Below are 19,721 nucleotides of genomic sequence, written 5' to 3' on the forward strand. Positions count from 1 at the left end.
AGTTGAATGGATGGATAAGACGGCTTTGGGTGATAGTGATAGGGCGGAATGGGAACATTATGACATGCTATAAAACATCATTATTGTTCATTGCGTCAGTCGAGTGCTCAAGAGACATCCTGCTTTGACTGGTGCATGTACCGTCAAGTGTGTTCAATCTACAATACTGTGCCAGCGTTAAGGATTCTGTCATTTCAAGCCGAAGAACGCCCGCTTGACTTGACATCGTCTTCAGCTACGTCGGTCGCCGTCGCAGCTAACCTTTGATATTTGAAGCATCTAACTAAGTTGCCACAGTGAGGGTTATCCTACTCCTTACCTTTGCACACCTGCAATGTCGGCATCTTTGATCACCCACATCAATCGATATTTGAACCAATCAACATTCAGCACGTTTAAATGATATCGCAGAACGAGGCTGAAGAGTAGACAAAAACTGTGCCCTAAAGCGAGCCACTTGCAATGTTTAGCTCGCAATCAAATTAGTTTTTAGTTTAGTATTTGGCCAATGCTTAGATCATTTCAATTGCTTCCACGCCGAAACATCAAACCAAATAATGATTTATTTTGAAAAAAACGTAATAGTAGCACTGCTTTGAAGCTATTTTACTTTCGTTTTTAAACAGCGAATCTTGCTCTTAAATTCTTTAGTACAAACATGATGTAATCAAAACGGTATAAATCCTCGTTTTAGCAGAACGTCTTTACCGGTTCACGTGGTATCCGATGCTGCCTGTATTATGGGTATTAGGCTAGTTCTCCCACACCTTATCTCTTAATCGCATGCATGAGATTCTGATATTAACACTGCAGTGAACATAACACTTTATATTTTACCGCAGTGAACTTAACACTTTGACGGAATTATTGTTTTACAAGAGTTACCTCCCCGCAAATTATCTCCCCATTATCGTAAGTGTCTCGCCAGAACACAAACTGCTGACTTCCTATTTACGTTAGTTCCAAATTGACAAGGCAAAATATTGACAGAGTCATTTATGGAGTTCATTTCCCTTCTTGTCGTTTGTTATTCTCTTGAAAATATTCCGTCATAAACTGTAAAGTTCTCATTTAACTCGTCAATCGAGACTATTCGTTTGGCAAGGCTCCATTTTTGTTACTTGACAAGCGTGTATTCTTTCGTTTCCATCAACGGTCTCTCAGATTTCTAAAATATTTAGTTGATTTTTTTATATATCCTATTGCATGGTGAAGGAGTCTGTTGACATGAAATATAGCTTTTTGTTACTTTTGTTTCTAAACTACTTTTTAAATCGAAGTGGTGGTGAAACGTCCCTGCGTGTTAGAAAATTTACGTTTCAAGGCTTTACAACTACACAAAAAGTATATAATAAATAGGAAACCTATGATTGTGGGTTTGAATCCCGGTTCGCCGTGAGCGGTTCGTTCCTTTCTAGGTTTGTCAGCACCATATTCGTGGTCGTGGGTTTCACCCAAGTGGCAAACGTCTGAGACCTGTATCACTTCGGACTGTCCTCCCACATTAAGCTGACACGTAGGGATATATCCAGTCAGTCCGGAATACTTTTCAACTCACTCACTCACTCACTCACTCACTCACTCACTCACTCACTCAATCACTCACTCAATCACTCACTCACTCACTATGAAGTTGGGAATCAGACTCTCCAACTGATACAATATATCATACGTGTCAAATGATATTAATGATATAGGTGGCATGTTATTAATAATTAATCATTAATGCAACACACTCGTGATGAAAACATTACCTTGTAAGAATGCATATGAAACTTTTGAAGGAACAACGCGTAACTCGTAGGAGAATTTTTGTGCTATATTTCATCCCAGGTGTACTTTATCATAAATGCTAATTACAAACCCTGTCCATAATTCTAAAGGACCTTTGAGGTTTTTCATATAGAACACACATGTTATCTTCCAAGCACGTGTTATGCAGTTCACTGTACAGCTTCACCAGCGTTCTTGAGGACAAATACTCGTGTCCCTGCAACGTGTAATCCATGACATAGCAACATCGTCACCAACTAATCATATCCTTCACCATTCGACCAGTCGAAAGTTCATTGCGTGTGTTGGGTTATCGCCGCTACGGTATTCTGCTTTAGAATATAAGATCATAATATAGGTGGCATGAAATCATAAAATAGATAAGGGACACTAGACACAATCAAACAACTGTCAAAGTCAAGGAAATGTGTGATATGTGTTACGTCCGGTATATGTTTATCACCCAACTTGTAAACGTTTACGTCACGCTACCTTAGAACATTATGGCCCACGATGTTGATGTAGTAAAAAGAGACTAAAGGGATATACTCGCATATGCACTAAGTATACTCATGATTATTGGATTTGTCCAAACAATTAGAAATGTTATCGGGACGTTACTAGGCTCAAGCAGTTACCACAAAACAGAAAACTTAAGGTCCAAAACACCAATACGATACTCGTATCAAATACATTTCCATCCAATATCCATTTCTTGTTTGTGTTCCCGTGTGCCTTGTCTTCCCATGTACACGTGTTTTTCATGTGAGCGCTTGGCTTGCCTTTGCGTGTGTTTGTGCCGCAGGTGGGGCGGGGCGCGCTCGCCTTTTCGTGAACACCTGGTGTCATCGCTGTTTAAGGGCTTCGCGGATATATGTGGTTTTTTTTCGCTTTTATATGCTTATGTCATTTTTATCCAACATTAAACATCGGAGTATATTTTTTTTTGCCTGTCACTATAGGTGTACGTCGGAATGATTATTCAGAGGACATAACAGACTAACTTAAGAAGGACTGTTTCCTCCCTGTCAGCTGTTGTAACCAAGAGACCAGTGCCAGGATTTAACATCTGTTAATTGAATCTAAAACGTTTACTACTTCGGTAAGATATAAAACGTCAACGGCAGAGAATAATAAGTCTTGATTGTCCACCCAAACAGATTCCATTGGGCGTAAAACTCATAATAGCGGTAAGAATTATATGAATGGATCACTGTTCGCGAAAAGGAAGCATGTCCTGTCCTACTGGTACCACCCGCAACATTTTCAAAAATGTGTTTGTACCTGACTCCGCACAGACGTAAGTGAGTGAGTGAGTTTGTATGGTTTAACGCCGCTTTTAGCAATATTCCAGCAATATCACGGCGGGGGACACCAGAAATGGGCTTCGCACATTATATCTATGTCGGGAATCGAGCCCGGGTCTTCGGCTTGACGAGCGAACGCTTTAACCACTAGGCTACCCGCCTGCCCCCCCCCCCCCCCCCCCCCCGCATCCCCCCACCATCCACCCCCACCCCCATCCCCGGCGGTAACCATGTTCACCTGTACGGTGCTTACTGATTAAGGATTATTATCTGTGTGACTCTACATGTATGGATTGAATGGGTGAGTATAGTTTTACGCCCCTTTTAACAGCCCTCTAGCAATATCATTGCGGCGACACCAGAAATGAGCTTCACACATTTTCCTCATATGCTGAATCAAACCCGGGCCTTCGGTGTGAGTCGACAACTCTTTGACCACCAGGCTAGCCATTACTCGCTAATTTTGGAATTAGATAAAATATTTTAACATAATGCCATTTCATATTGACAGTACTGATACCTCGGTTCCCATGACAACAGTCCAGATTATCGGCGTCCGGATTACAAAACCATGTTTCCACAACAACGAGATCCAAGAGGTCCTTTATTTCTATAATCCCAACTTCAATCGTAAAACAAACTACAGAGCTGGATGAAAGGTTAATGTATGTTTCTATTGAATAGAATAAAAAAAACCAACAACTCTGTTTCCATGAATAATTGTGAGATTCCATCAGTTTAAAGGCTTGCCCATCCTTGCATTAGGGCTGATCACGTGAAGCGATTGCACGCATCTTGGCTGTACAGGAAATGTTAAGAATTGCGGTGAACTCGTATTTTGTTCTCATATCAGTCGCAAGCGAATATTATCTTCGTCATTATTTCTGACGAGTAAAAAGTGTTCAAACCCCAGATGCTTTTTAATTTGACATTTATTTCCGATCATTTTATCCAATTTCATGAAAACCAAGTATAGCGTTTTTGCTATAATTGCTTGAGATCATCACGGAGACCATAGCCGCGAGAAATACTGAGGTAGCACATCGCGACAAGACATGACTGGAAAATGATACACTGACAGGTGAAAAACGACGAAAACGAATGCCCATCACTGTCACATGCGTCATATGCTTATGTAGACTGAACATGAATGAACGAATGGTTTATTTGTAGTACATACGCTTTTCCATACGGTCGCGAATCGTGTAGATAAAATAGTTTCCGAAATGAGGATTACAAGCATATTTTTCAGCAACCCATGCTTGTCGTAAGAGGCGATTAACGGGATCGAGTGGTCAGGGTAGCTGACTTGTTTGATGCGTGTCATCGTATACCAAATGCGTAGATTGATGCTCGTAATGTTAACCATTGGATTGTCTGGCCCTGACACGATTATTTACAGACCGCCGTCATATAGCTGGAATATTGCTGAGTGCGGCGTTTAAACAACAAACAAATTAACAAATTACGTGTCTGACTTAGCAATGTCGGAAGTAACGAGGTGTCGGGAACATTGGGGTCGGAAGTATCCGGAGAGATATCGATGATCTCCCGCGGGTGAACCATCAAGTGGTGAGCAGCTCCTGCGAAACGCAAACAGCCAGTGCCTTAAACATCAAGGAAGTTCCCATGAACATCATATTCATAAGTAAAAGACATGACTGAGCGAGTGACTGAGTGAGTTGGCAGGGTTTTAAGCGACGTACACATGTAGAAAATGGACGCAGAGACAAATATACTGAGTCCCGAGGGACGCACAAATATAGTCCTTGTACCTACAGCGCAGGTATTGCAATATCCCGTGAGATAGAAGGATATGCACACTTTGTAAGGAAGGTTACGTCGAAGATGAATTCCATTTGTTATTGTTTGTGTCCGTTGTAAAACCCTGCGTGAGAAGTACCTACTATATTCATATCATACCCAACACGTTACAAATACAGTAAAGTACGGTTATAACGAACTCAAAGGGACCACTAACTTTAGTTTGTTATAACCGTAATTCGTTATAAGCATATTTACAGTATAACAATAGCAATTGTCGGGACAAAAATATCAGTTCGTTATAAGCGTCAGTTCGTTATACGCGTGTTCGTTATAAACGTACTTTACTGTAGGTGCTTTTGGCATCAACGGATGGACACCCGGCTATGTTTATCGATTATGCAAGTTGCTTTAGAAAGATCCACGTTGACTGATTATTTCATTTGTTATATATAGTATATGTGACTGACCAACTGTATGGACATTGGCTGGAGGCCTAATTCTTTAAAAAGAACATCGAATAAAGCGCATCAAGAGAAGTCAAGGGCGTCTGTCGTTTCATCCATCAATCCTGACCACTGTCCCATTGATGACTGATTCAGTCCAGGCTCTAAAGTAATTATCTAAACGTACAGTAGATCAAACCATTTCATTACAGTTCAGGACCTTCACATTGGTTGCAAGGACCCTTAAAAGTTATTATTGGGGGTCCCCTGACGTCCCCTGACGTCCCCTGAGTTGGGTTTAACGCCTTTTTGAACAGTATTCTTCTTATATCATGGTGTATTTGCTGAATGTGGGAGGAAAGCCAGTAGCGGTGCACATCCAAGACGTTTACCACTTTGGTGTAACCCACGAGCAGAGGTATGGTGCTGACAAACCTAGAAACATAAACAGGGCGAACCGGGATTCGAACCAACAATCACAGGTTTCGGGCGTGCCAAAGGGACGCAACTCTGCACAGCGAATTGCGGCCCCTTGGACGACTAGGTCAACCGTGCCCCCAATTTCCTGAAGAAGAATACGAGGAGGGTGCGAGTGAACACGCGAGGGAAATTTCTTGCGGTTAATGATTCAGATGCTGTTTTGTTTACAGTTTCACAAAAGCAATAATGACACCCTGTCCAGTGAATAAACTTTGAAACACATTGTAAAAATAATGGTATCTGACATTTATAAGTACGATTGTGAGAAGAATATAAAAACTTTGATTACCTAAAAGAGAGGAAATAATAATCAGCTTTGACATTTGTTATTTACTGTATTCTAAAAATAATGTGATAGATCTGTATCGAAATTCCACCAAACTCATAAAAAGATGATAATGGAATAATGTTAACAGCGGGTGAATTGCGGTCAATCACATTTTAAAATAACGTAATCGAACAACTAGAATCAACGTGTTCATATTCAGAAATACAAGAAAATAAATCACATATCACAGGTCGACACCCCTTTATATATACACAGACATATACCCACACGCGCGTAGATAGGATATTGCATATAAGTGGTAAGGTGCGTGAATATTACGTCCCGATAGAGCATGCTTCGGTGTTGGTAGGGCAGTTTGGATGTTGGTATAGGGTTGTTGGTGGATGAGAGTAGGGTTGTTGGTGGGTGTAGGGTTGTTGCTGGGTGGAGGGTTGTTGGTGGATAGGAGTAGGGTTGTTTGTGGGTGGGTGTAGGGTTGTTGGTGGGAGGGTGTAAGGTTGTTGGTGGGTGGGTGTAGGGTTGTTGGTAGGTGGGTGTAGGATTGTTGGTGGGTGGGTGTAGGGTTGTTGGTGGGTGGGTGTAGGGTTGTTGACGGGTGGGTGTAGGGTTGTTGGTAGGTGGGTGTAGGGTTGCTGGTGGGTGGGTGTAGGATTGTTGGTGGGTGGGTGTAGGGTTGTTGGTAGGTGGGTGTAGGATTGTTGGTGGGTGGGTGTAGGGTTGTTGGTAGGTGGGTGTAGGGTTGTTGACGGGTGGGTGTAGGGTTGTTGGTAGGTGGGTGTAGGGTTGCTGGTGGGTGGGTGTAGGGTTGTTGGTGAGAGGGTGTAGGGTTGTTTGTTGGTGGGAGTAGGGTTGTTGGTAGTAGGGTGTAGGGTTGTTGGTGGGAAGGTGTAGGGTTGTTTGTTGCTGGGAGTAGGGTTGTTGGTGGGAGGGTGTAGGGTTGTTGGTTGGAGGGTGTAGGGTTGTTGGTGGGAGGGTGTAGGTTTGTTGGTTGGAGGGTGTAGGGTTGTTGGTGGGAGGGTGTAGGGTTGTTGGTGGGTGGGTGTAGGGTTATTGGTGGAGGGGTGTAGGGATGTTGGTGGGTGGGTGTAGGGTTATTGGTGGGTGGGTGTAGGGTTGATGGTGGGTGGGTGTAGGGATGTTGGTGGAGGGGTGTAGGGTTGTTGGTGGGTGGGTGTAGGGTTGTTGGTGGGTGGGTGTAGGGTTGTTGGTGGGAGGGTGTAGGGTTGTTGGTGTTAGGGTGTAGGGTTGTTGGTATGTGGGTGTAGGGTTGTTGGTAGGAGGGTGTAGGGTTGTTGGTGGGTGGGTGTAGGGTTGTTGGTGGGTGGGTGTAGGGATGTTGGTGGGTGGGTGTAGGGTTGTTGGTGGGTGGGTGTAGGGTTGTTGGTGGGTGGGTGTAGGGATGTTGGTGGGTGGGTGTAGGGATGTTGGTGGGTGGGTGTAGGGATGTTGGTGGGTGGGTGTAGGGTTGTTGGTGGATGAGAGTAGGGTTGTTGGTAGGTGGATGTAGGGTTGTTTGTGGGTGGGAGTAGGGTTGTTGGTAGGTGGATGTAGGGTTGTTTGTGGGTGGGAGTAGGGTTGTTGGTAGGTGGATGTAGGGTTTTTTGTGGGTGGGTGTAGGGTTGTTGGTGGGTGGGTGTAGGGTTGTTTGTGGGTGGGAGTAGGGTTGTTGGTAGGTGGATGTAGGGTTGTTTGTGGGTGGGTGTAGGGTTGTTGGTGGGTGGGTGTAGGGTTGTTGGTGGGTGGGTGTAGGGTTGTTGGTGGGTGGGTGTAGGGTTATTGGTAGGTGGGTGTAGGGTTGTTGGTGTGTGGGTGTAGGGTTGTTGGTAGGTGGGTGTAGGGTTGTTTGTGGGTGGGAGTAGGGTTGTTGGTAGGTGGATGTAGGGTTGTTTGTGGGTGGGTGTAGGGTTGTTGGTGGGTGGGTGTAGGGTTGTTGGTGGGTGGGTGTAGGGTTGTTGGTGGGTGGTGAATTGTTGTTGGTAGGTGGATGTAGGGTTGTTGATAGGTGGGTGTATGGTTGTTGGTGGTAGGGTGAAGGGTTGCTGGTAGGTGGGTGTAGGGTTGTTGGTGGGTGGGTGTAGGGTTGTTGGTAGGTGGGTGTAGGGTTGTTGACGGGTGGGGGTAGGGTTGTTGGTGGGTGGTTTAGGGTTGTTGGTAGGTAGGTGTAGGGTTGTTGATAGGTGGGTGTAGGGTTGCTGGTGGGTGGGTGTAGGGTTGTTGGTGAGAGGGTGTAGGGTTGTTTGTTGGTGGGAGTAGGGTTGTTGGTAGGAGGGTGTAGGGTTGTTGGTGGGAGGGTGTAGGGTTGTTTGTTGCTGGGAGTAGGGTTGTTGGTGGGAGGGTGTAGGGTTGTTGGTTGGAGGGTGTAGGGTTGTTGGTGGGAGGGTGTAGGGTTGTTGGTTGGAGGGTGTAGGGTTGTTGGTGGGAGGGTGTAGGGTTGTTTGTTGCAGGGAGTAGTGTTGTTGGTAGGTGGGTGTAGGGTTGTTGGTAGGAGGGTGTAGGGTTGTTGGTAGGAGGGTGGAGGGTTGTTGGTAGGAGGGTGTAGGAATGTTGGTAGGTGGGTGTGGGGTTGTTTGTTGGTTGGAGGGTGTAGGGTTGTTGGTGGGTGTAGGGTTGTTGGTAGGTGGGTGTAGGGTTTTTTGTGGGTGGGTGTAGGGTTGTTTGTGGAGGGGTGTAGGGTTGTTGGTGTGTGGGTGTAGGGTTGTTGGTAGGTGGGTGTAGGGTTGTTTGTTGGTTGGAGGGTGTAGGGATGTTGGTGGGTGTAGGGTTGTTTGTGGGTGGGAGTAGGGTTGTTGGTAGGTGGATGTAGGGTTGTTTGTGGGTGGGTGTAGGATTGTTGGTGGGTGGTATAGGGTTGTAAGTAGGTGGATGTAGGGTTGTTGATAGGTGGGTGTATGGTTGTTGGTGGTAGGGTGTAGGGTTGCTGGTAGGTGGGTGTAGGGTTGTTGGTGTTAGGGTGTAGGGTTGTTGGTGGTAGGGTGTAGGGTTGTTGGTAGGAGGATGTAGGGTTGTTGGTGTTAGGGTGTAGGGTTGTTGGTGGGTGGGTGTAGGGTTGTTGGTAGGAGGGTGTAGGAATGCTTGTAGGTGGGTGTGGGGTTGTTTGTTGGTTGGAGGGTGTAGGGATGTTGGTGGGTGTAGGGTTGTTTGTGGGTGGGAGTAGGGTTGTTGGTAGGTGGATGTAGGGTTGTTTGTGGGTGGGTGTAGGATTGTTGGTGGGTGGTGTAGGGTTGTTGGTAGGTGGATGTAGGGTTGTTGATAGGTGGGTGTATGGTTGTTGGTGGTAGGGTGTAGGGTTGCTGGTAGGTGGGTGTAGGGTTGTTGGTGGGTGGGTGTAGGGTTGTTGGTCGGTGGGTGTAGGGTGTTTTTTGGTGAGGCGGTTGTTGGGCTGTTGGAGGGTTATTGTTTGTGTTACTGTTCATGACCCCATTAGGTATGACATATCGCAGTGAATCGATTTTTAATCAAAAGACTCATACAACTGTAATTCTGTAGAAGCCATCTCGGACATCTTTAGTCTGAGAACCTCTATATGTATGTCCTTTGAGACAAATGTTATTTCATATTAATTTCTTTTTTATCTTCAGCCTAAGGACTCAAAATGTCAAAGAAGACTACTTTGAAATCTAATTTTCAAAGAAGGTACTATTTCCATTCATCACATGTAGATCGTGCACCTGCCCTAGTTATCATTGTGCCGTTCGACACATAATAAACCCATTTATGGGACTTTCTGCAGTAGAGTAAATGTACATTTATACTAGGATGTTGCTACTGCATACAATAAATATCAACTAACTCAATAAAAATATTAAAATAGTCTATCAGAAAAGGTTGCACTTAGTGACCTACCACACTATTGTGTAATGCATTTAAGGAAAACATTAAATCCTTATATCTTTCATGTGCTTTATCAATTACCATTAGTACATAACAGTATTGTAACAACAAAGGCTCGCTAACGCTTTGAGCTATTTTTGAAGCATATTCGTTGCAATGACAATACAATCAGCAAATGTTCAATTTATTTCTTTTTCTAATGTGTCAGTTCATGTTTGAAAAATAACTCCTGTGGCAACTTTATTTATGTCTGTAACAAATCAATGCGCACAATCCATTTCTCAGCGCACTGACTCCAACGAAGCAGATATATTTTGCTTCAAAATCATCAATCTGGCTATTGTGTTACTTATTTAAGAAGACAAATGGACATCGGGCATGGCAAGTTTTAGGTGCAATCTCCCCATTGTAAACGAATAATACTTCCGGTTTGATACTTTTGTGACATGTTACGGTGAATTCAGGCACGACAAAGTCGATAGCATCAGACAATGAATATATATAGAATACTAAACTCGCGCCCGTGTGATACCATTTTATGAGACCGAAAGCGAGTCAAATACTATTCACTATTCACGAGTTTCATGAAATTGGTATTACACGGGAGCGAGTTTAGTATTTTGTTTAGTACTTGCCGTTTATAACTTTTAAAAAAAAATGTTCACAGGATAATCCTACTGAGTCTAACAAAATCATACTTGAAACAACGTCTACCTGTATCATTCGGGGGTCCTTTCCACAACGCTATCGTTATTGTAACTTCCATACTCCAACATAGACTTACGACAAAAGGCCTTGAGGAACGGGGCCCCGCACCACAAAGTTTACAGCGACGTCACAATACTCTTTGATGTAATTTGTGCCTTGTGACGTCAGCAGAGAAACAGGGCTGCTGGGTTCATCGCGTGTGCAGAAGCTTCTGTCAGTGATCTATCATCTCTATACGCAATGTCTACACGCAATTAGCCAAGGCATGTTAAGAGTTTTCAATATTGTTAGTGAAACTTGTTCCCGCAGAACATAAGTGTGCGCTTTATGAGTAAACACTGTGTTTTACCAGTGTACTGTTAAACGGGGGATCTCTTCACTATATTATTCATCAGGAATTCTACCTCATTATGATAGATTGTGCATGGTGGTGAAGAGAATGTATGTACATGTACTTTGATGTCACACATGGGACCACTTTGTCTCCAGAGACAACAGAAACCTGACATTGTCACACAGATACCTGACATTGTCATATACATACCTGACTGTGTCATACACATAGCCGACATTGTCATACATATACCTGACATTGTCATACACATACCTGCCATTGTCACACACATATCCGACATAGCCATACACATACGCATCATTGTCATACAGACACCTGACATTGTCATAAACATACTCGTCATTGTCATACAGATACCCGATATTATCATACACATACCCGTCATTGTCATACACATACCTGTCATTGTCATACAGATACCAGACATTGTCATACACATACCCGTCATTGTCATACACATACCAGACATTGTCATATACATACCTGACATTGTCATACGGATACCCGTCATTGTCATACAGATACCCGTCATTGTCATACACAAACCTGACACTGTCATACAGGTACCCGACATTGTCATACAGATACCCGACATTGTCATACGGATACCCGTCATTGTCATACAGATACCCGTCATTGTCATATATATTCCTGACATTGTCATAAAGATACCCATCATTGTCATACAGATATCTGACATTGTTATACACATACCTGACATTGTCACATAGATACCCGACACTGCCATACACATACCTGAGATTCTCATACATATACCCGTCATTGTCATACACATACCTTTCATTGTCATACAGATAATTGACATTGTGATTCAGATACCCGACATTGTCATACACATACCCGACATTGTCACATAGATGCCCGAAACTGCCATACACATACCCGACATTGTCATACACATAGCCGACATTGCCATACACATACCCGACATTGTCATACACATAGCCGACATTGCCATACATATACCTGCCATTGCCATACATATTCCTGACATTGTCACATAGATACCCGACACTGCCATACACATACTCGTCATTGTCATACACATATCTGTCATTGTCACACAGAATCCCGACATTGTCATACATATACCTGACATTCCCATACACATACCCGACATTGTCATACACACCCCTGACATTGTCATACAGATACCCGCCATTGTCATACACATACCTGACATTGTCATACAGAATCCGGACAATTTCATACATATACCTGACATTGTCATACAGATACCTCACATTGTCATACACATACCTGCCATTCCCATACACATACCCGACATTGTCATACATATACCCGACATTCCCATACACATACCCGACATTGTCATATCCATACAAGACATTGTCATACACATATCTGACACTTTCATACACATATCTGACACTGTCATACACATACCTGACATTGTAATACACATACCTGACACTGTCATATAGAATCCGGACAATTTCATACACATACCTGACATTGTCATACAGATACCTGACATTATCATACAGATACCCGACATTGTCATAAACATACCCGACATTTTCATAAAGAATCCCGACATTGTCATACACATACCCGACATTTTCATAAAGAATCCTGATATTGTCATACACATACCTGACATTGCGATACACATACCTGACATTGTCATACACATACCCGACATTGTCATACATATACCTGACATTGTCATACACATATCTGACACTTTCATACACATATCTGACATTGTCATACACATACCTGACATTGCAATACACATACCTGACACTGTCATATAGAATCCGGACAATTTCATACACATACCTGCCATTCCCATACACATACCCGACATTGTCATACAGATACCCGACATTGTCATAAACATACCCGACATTTTCATAAAGAATCCCGACATTGTCATACACATACCCGACATTTTCATAAAGAATCCTGATATTGTCATACACATACCTGATATTGCGATACACATACCTGACATTGTCATACAGATACCTGACATTGTCATACAGAATCCGGACAATTTCAAACCCATGCTTGCCGTAAGAGGCGACTAACGTGATCAGGTGGTCGGGCTCGCTGACTTGGTTGATGCATGCAAACTTGCTTCAAACTTGCTTCAAAAATAGTATAATGGATTATTTTACACATACCTATTACGGTTTCAGTCATGCAAAAATATTGTAATAATGTCATTTATGTTATTTCTCGTTTTTATCTCATTAACAAAGACGATCCCATATGGAACTCTATGTATCCATTGATAATGAAAATTGCAACTTTAAAATTTTATCACTTTGACAGTTAACCTTTTTTTCAAGTAAATCGACTTCTGTCATTCACGTTGTGATTTTAATATTAGGATTTCCTTTGCACTGACCATTCAGGAAACCCATTCTCCTTTAATTGGATACAAATTATATATGTCGTTCCTAATGAGAATATTTAACTTTCTTAACAAACACAGGGGCACTAAGTTGAACCAATTATTACAGAATGAAAAACTAATATTTGTATTTCGCCCCGTATGAATTGGTACCTAGCAAACAAGTAAGAAGGTGTGTGAACATCACAAGAATGTTTTCACCTACACAGAACAAAAATGTTAACATTAATTTAGACGCACCGAAAGTAGTCTTCAATACGTATTTGGAGTTGGCTACATGTACATAATAATTAGTGCAAACGCAGGACCATTGTTGACATTAGTGTTTAAACATGTACTGGGTTCACTGAAGACTAAAGATTACTTTGAGCCTTCAGGCAGAACTTGGAGGTTGAAAGTATTCAACATTGGGTTTCCTGGTAACCCATCAGTGCTCTCTGTGCACTAAAGCATCAAGGGAATACAAAAATAGCATTAATTTATCTGCGGTTTCTGTAATGGTCAGTATGTCACTAGATATAGCTTCACAAGGCCTTGAGCAAGCATTTTATTCATTTCTGAACACCTGATCGTATCCAGGCCATCGAACCGATTCGTGAGGGATGACAACATATTTCGAGGTATCACCCTGTGTAAAGCATAAACGGGTTAATGTGCTGTCTGATAGATTATTGGTTTACTTATTGTTCCAAAATAATCATTATTGTTCCGGGATTACCAAGTTAAAACCTATTGAGAATGTATGTAGGACATATAAGTAAACATTGGTGGGATAAAAACGTCAAAAGGACGTTCATTAAAAGATTAACGTCAGATGACGTGATCATAAAGAAATTTCCACATAGGCAAATCACGAAGGGAAATTATGATTCATATAAAAATGAAAGAGAGTATGTGTTTTTGTCGACCTCCAGTTGCTAAGAAAAGTCGGCAGCAATGTAACAATGTCCATCGATGTTTGACATTTATGTGGAGAACGTGCTGAGTTCTTCTCGACATATTTGATTGGCCAGAACACCTTACCACAACACATTAGGGAAATTACGGCGTAATCGATGATATAATCCACCATGTATTCTAAATAGGCACAGTGCACAAACGTCACAGAACGGAGGGGACTGAGCTGTTAAATCACTACCCTTTTGCATTAAGGCAATTAAAAAATCTATTTTCAAATCGAAACAAACGCAACTCATTTGCACGAAAAATGCTATGGAGTGATTTTGAAATTTTCCAAGATGTCACGTGGTCAGCGTTCGAGAATCTTGGCTACGTGTGACTTGGTAATACTCCAGCTCTATTTTGTGCGATCTCAGCGTTACATTCATGCCTGCCTTTATCATAGAGACTTGCTAGCCATTGAGAATGTCGTTATTTGTTCACGCTTTTTCTTGAATAGAAATATTTGACCCAGGCGGCTGTAGAGATCTGTGTGAGCAGCTGAATAAGGGAGTATAATCACCCAAGCATTAAGTGCTGACGGCTGATAGGGTACTTCGCGAACACCTGGTGTCATCATTATACAGCTTTATATGTGAAGGTGTTGGTATTTCCAGTGCATGTAAGTCGATTGGATGATACATACAGAACTAAAACGAGTATGATGAGTGATCTCTTATATTTCGGGAAATGGGAACCTGATACATATAATGACACAAAGTGTAAAGTTACAAATATATCAAATATCAAGCTTTCACGTTTTGTTTAAATTTGTGGATGCAGTCAGAGCAGTGAAAATGGTGTGAACATTGCTGACAAGGTGCATGCACGTAGGTCTATTGTCAGCAATGTGCTCGCGATCGTGGGTTTCACCAATGTGGCAAATGTCTGAGACTGGCATCACTTTGGGTTTTCCTCCCACATAACACGCCTTTATGTAACTGAAATACCGTTGAAAGCGGCGTTGAACCCCATTGAAACACTCACTCGTACCTCTATTCGAGATTTTACTGTTACCACAATAACAGAACTCGTATGATGATACCAAGAGTACTTGTCTATGAAAAGGAAGGTTTAAAACACACATTTGGGGTATTTCTACAAGTTATGTAGATGATAATGTTCTGTCACAAGAAATGCTGCATATTCAATAAGAGAGTGCGTGTCTTTGAAGTCTCTTTGCGCATTTATGCTCAGAGAATAAAACTATTATATTGCCCTTGCTAGGCTATTGTAAATATTTACATTAACCTATTGCTACGAAAGAGCTGCAATCACAAGACAGAATAATCCTTCTTTGTCTGAAACCTGTGTTGTCGTGTTAAAAATATGCTGTGTTTCCAGTGGGTAACAAGCTTTACCATTCTTGGTGATAGAAGTTGTGTGCTGAAATAAACCAGGGACCCGGGAAAAGATATCATGCGTGTATTAATCAGATCGGATGATCACGCCTGGTTACCCCGAAAGTGTCATCGGACGCCGACGGCGCGGGACGTTGCTCATAATATCAACCACCGGGTTGCATTACTATAGGTCTGCCAGGGCGTGCGATTTACAAAAAGGTTTGTGACAATGAGGCCGATGTCGTGGTTAACCATAGACAAAATCTGCCAGCTACATTGGAAAGTATGTCTCGTGTCTTAAGTCTTTGTTGTTTCAAACCAGGCGTGTGCACGGTGAGAGATTACATGGGGAATGACAAATATATCAGTGTACGTTGACAGCAAATGAATGGTCGATGTTTGTTGTAGTCGTTGTTTTCGAGTTCTTCAGGTTAGGGACAGAACGTGCATCTGTTACAAAACATTGCAATTGTAATATAACGGAGCCTCATTCCTGCTAGGAGTCATATCGGTGTGACTGAAAGGTCATTTTATTGGATATGTGCGTACAGCTATAAGCCATTAAGTATCGCGACCAAATGTTATCGAATTTCTTTGAAATATCGGAGACTGTGTGGGAAGCGTCTGTAATGTGATAATAACGGAATTCTGTACGCTCCAAAGAAAACGGCGTTAACAAAGCACACGACTGTACAGATTTAGGGGATGACGTCATTACACGACAAACGTCTGATTTCTTTTTCATCATTGGTGTTTGAACTTTAACTCCAGCTCCAAACTTTCCAGGCAGTAACAGAAACTATCAGAGAGATGTTGTAAATTGTCATATACGCGACATATCGAGTTGACAAGTATTGAATTAAGCACAGCAGACTCGTGTTCTAAAGCTCCGTTATATTGACTACACCCAAAGATATTGATTTCAACGAGACACGATAAGATAGACTCTGAAGAAGCTTCGATCGGAATCTTTCATGCCCAAACTTTGCCAGGTATATGCGAGGGGAAGTATTCAAGAAGAAACAAGGTTAGCACCATACATCTTAAGACACTTATAAGTCTGGTAACCCCACAATCAAGCCTATAGCAATTACTGCTATCACCGTGTCATAACCACCTAAGATCAATTGGACACCAGAAAGATCGCCATTTCTAAGTATCCCCATTTCCCACGTCGCATCCGGAGCGTCCGTTAATGCTTGCTCTTTCAGACCCCCGTACAATCAATACCCGGACTTCACCTCACCGCCTTCCTGTGGGGCGCTGCCGGGTGGTGCTTATCGATAGACGCCTATCGATTGATTACCAATGTGTCTCTCCGACCAACAGGTCCATATTGTTGTCAAGACGCTGAGAGATCGTCCGCCCCTCACCGCTGTTCTTCCTCCAGTGGTGGATCAGCGCGCGCGAATCAGAAGCCGTTAGTGCCACTGAGGGTCCCGCCCACCGCCCCCTGCTTCGGGGGTAATTAACACACCACCTCCTCCCCAACAGGTAGCATACTATACCCGCAGGTTTATCTCTGCTCTGTCTTTCACAGAGGGAGCCAGAGCGGACACGGAGATACCGCTGAGACGACACGACGACGACGACGACGACGAGAACGCTCCTTTACTGACACTTAAGGTAGGTCACTATGCAACCACTCTATGAAGGTCCTGCTTCAACTGTGAAGCTTCAACACTTTGATGGCAGCTTGCCGATGCCTACCAGAAGTTGTTAATGAATTGATTAATTTAGGACTTTAAAGTTGCAGAACTATTTCTAAATGTTCCGTTCAAAGCATTCCTTCCAACAAGTTAAAACATATTGTTTTAGAAAGGATCTTCCTAAAATATATTATTCATTATACAAATAGAAAAAAACCCGAGCAGTAGTAAGATTTCATTGATACGTCGATTGTAGGTCAGATTTACAACTGAATAACGATTATATACGTATTTTACTATACTGTATGTTATATGAACTATTTGCACCTTCTGTCCACCTAACAAACTTTATATTGCTATTGTACTATAAATATATATATATATATATTGAATCTCTTCATACAAGTTAGCTAATGGAATTACAAATCCCAAGACGTGTATAAGTTTTCGTGAAAAAAGTGCAGTGAACAAAGTTCCATTTTCTCCTGGGGCCTTAAATCAATTGGATTAATTTTGTCCTTATTAATCTGTACGTATTTTCAGTTCGTATTACAATGGAGCTTGCTGTGACTTTAGAACACAACATTTAAATCCATAAGAGTGTTGTTTGGTTAATGAAAAACTGTGGGTTGTTAGTATACAGTCTAATCTTTGTTATAACTACCCATTGCTTTGACAATCGAATTATTAAACTGATTCAAACGGGAGAATTTGTGTATGTGTAAGGACTTAAATCAGCGAAAATGTCTATTCATTAAGAAACGTTAAGATAATTTAATTTCATTTATGGAAAATAACACAAACAGTGATTGATTGAATTAATACAACATTCATCGCTGACCCAAATCAACGTCTCAGTGAGAAATGTCACACTTCAAACAAGTGAAGACATGATACGGAATATCTAGTCCGATGATTATCATGAATGCGTTTGACTTGATCGTCATTTGGAGAGACAATTATTTAAGGAAAGGAACACGATGAAAATTTTCAAAATAAAATCTAAGCGACTACTTTAAAACACAGATGGCGTTGCACTGTCTAGATCATATGAAGGGAAAGCATATGCCTCTCCTGACACGGGTGAGAGTAAGCTGACGAGACATAGAATGAAGGGATTTAGACACTGAGTGGTCTTACTTAAACATTAATGGTCAGATAGGGAGCGTCAATCACAGCGTTCAGATGTTCTTGTTAACAATTCAATCACTGCGATCGCACTGCCAGCTACGGTTAGGGACCACGTTAAACTGCCTGCCTATTCGGAGAGATAAATGTCTTCCTTCTTTGTGGTTATGTTGGATTTTAAGGATGGGATTTAAAACGATATTGTCCTCTTCATTGAGTGAATCTTTGAACCTTTGCATCAATGAGATTGGGATGGACGCATGTGAGTAGATCGTGAATGTGGAGGTGTTTTTTTTATGCACAGGATAAAGTTATGTCCAGGAACTACTTTGTAACAGGGATAATATACAGGGGTATATCGTTTAGGGTACTCGTTTTACACATTAGGTTGATGGGCGTGAGATGAATGTGAGCGGTTTTAGTTTGGTTTGAAAACTATGCAAGAACCTATTATTTAACTGGTTGCAGCTTGTTTTAAGTGTATTTAGCAATATTCAAGTTGGCTTACGTTGGCGGACACGAGAATTGGCGTCATTGTACACATTTGACAAATCGCGCCGTGTCTTCTGCAAGGTGAGCTATCCCATTGACCACTAGGCTACCCTACCGCCCCTCACGTCTTATATTTTCTCTGTGGCGAGGTAGGTTCAATATAACTTTGGAAAGGAATGAGATGACTTCCCTGTATGCAAGTGATACACGCGGTATGGACAACATGTGTCGTCGAACAGCGCATGATCTATGCCTTAGGCAGATGATAGATGTGTGGAGATACGGCTGAATTACAACCATTAGATCGTACTTTCGTGTTGCTGAATATCGGCCTATGTTGCAGCGTATGTCTCATTTGGCTCGGGATTTGAGAATTAGATTGAGTAAGATATACGTTGTCTATACGCGGCAATTAGAAGCAGGTTGTTGGGCAGCAGGTAGACAGGTTGTTGGTGACTGCAACGCCTTCATGAAGATGCGTAGAATAGAATTATGTGGCATTTAGAAGCTGTTATAACAGTGAAGACTATGAAGTCATCTGAGGTGTTGGGATGAAATGGGATTTATCGTTGGAATTATTTCACTTATGCAGCGACATGCATGCATACGCCCGACCTAATGCCGATTATATAGTGTTAGTCCACTAGATATCTGCCATGCCGCATTTTAACAATATCCCACGAAGACACTGTATATTGACTCCGAGCAGAGCAGTCCTTGTTCTGTTTCCGTAATGCCGAGCGCCAGGTAGGGCAACAAAAAGAACCATATTTAAACGACACAGCCGGGGATCGAACATCCGACCTTCCT

General features: G+C 42.2%; 1 protein-coding gene across 2 annotated transcripts in view; it reads left to right on the forward strand.

The window, feature by feature from the left end:
- The window catches only part of LOC139462366 (uncharacterized), a 94,505-nt gene that overhangs the window by 27,002 nt on the left and 47,782 nt on the right, over positions 1 to 19,721 (forward strand). The window contains exon 2 of one of the 2 annotated variants that reach the window (XM_071244046.1): positions 17,183 to 17,268. The gene's annotated coding sequence lies outside the window, so the exon portion shown is untranslated. Of the gene's footprint in view, positions 1 to 17,128; positions 17,269 to 19,721 lie in introns of those variants that run through there. The other variant, XM_071244045.1, reaches the window with a different exon arrangement.

This window comes from Haliotis cracherodii, unplaced genomic scaffold, assembly GCF_022045235.1.
Source record: "Haliotis cracherodii isolate W230 unplaced genomic scaffold, xgHalCrac1.p SCAF_15, whole genome shotgun sequence".
NCBI lineage: Eukaryota > Metazoa > Mollusca > Gastropoda > Lepetellida > Haliotidae > Haliotis > Haliotis cracherodii.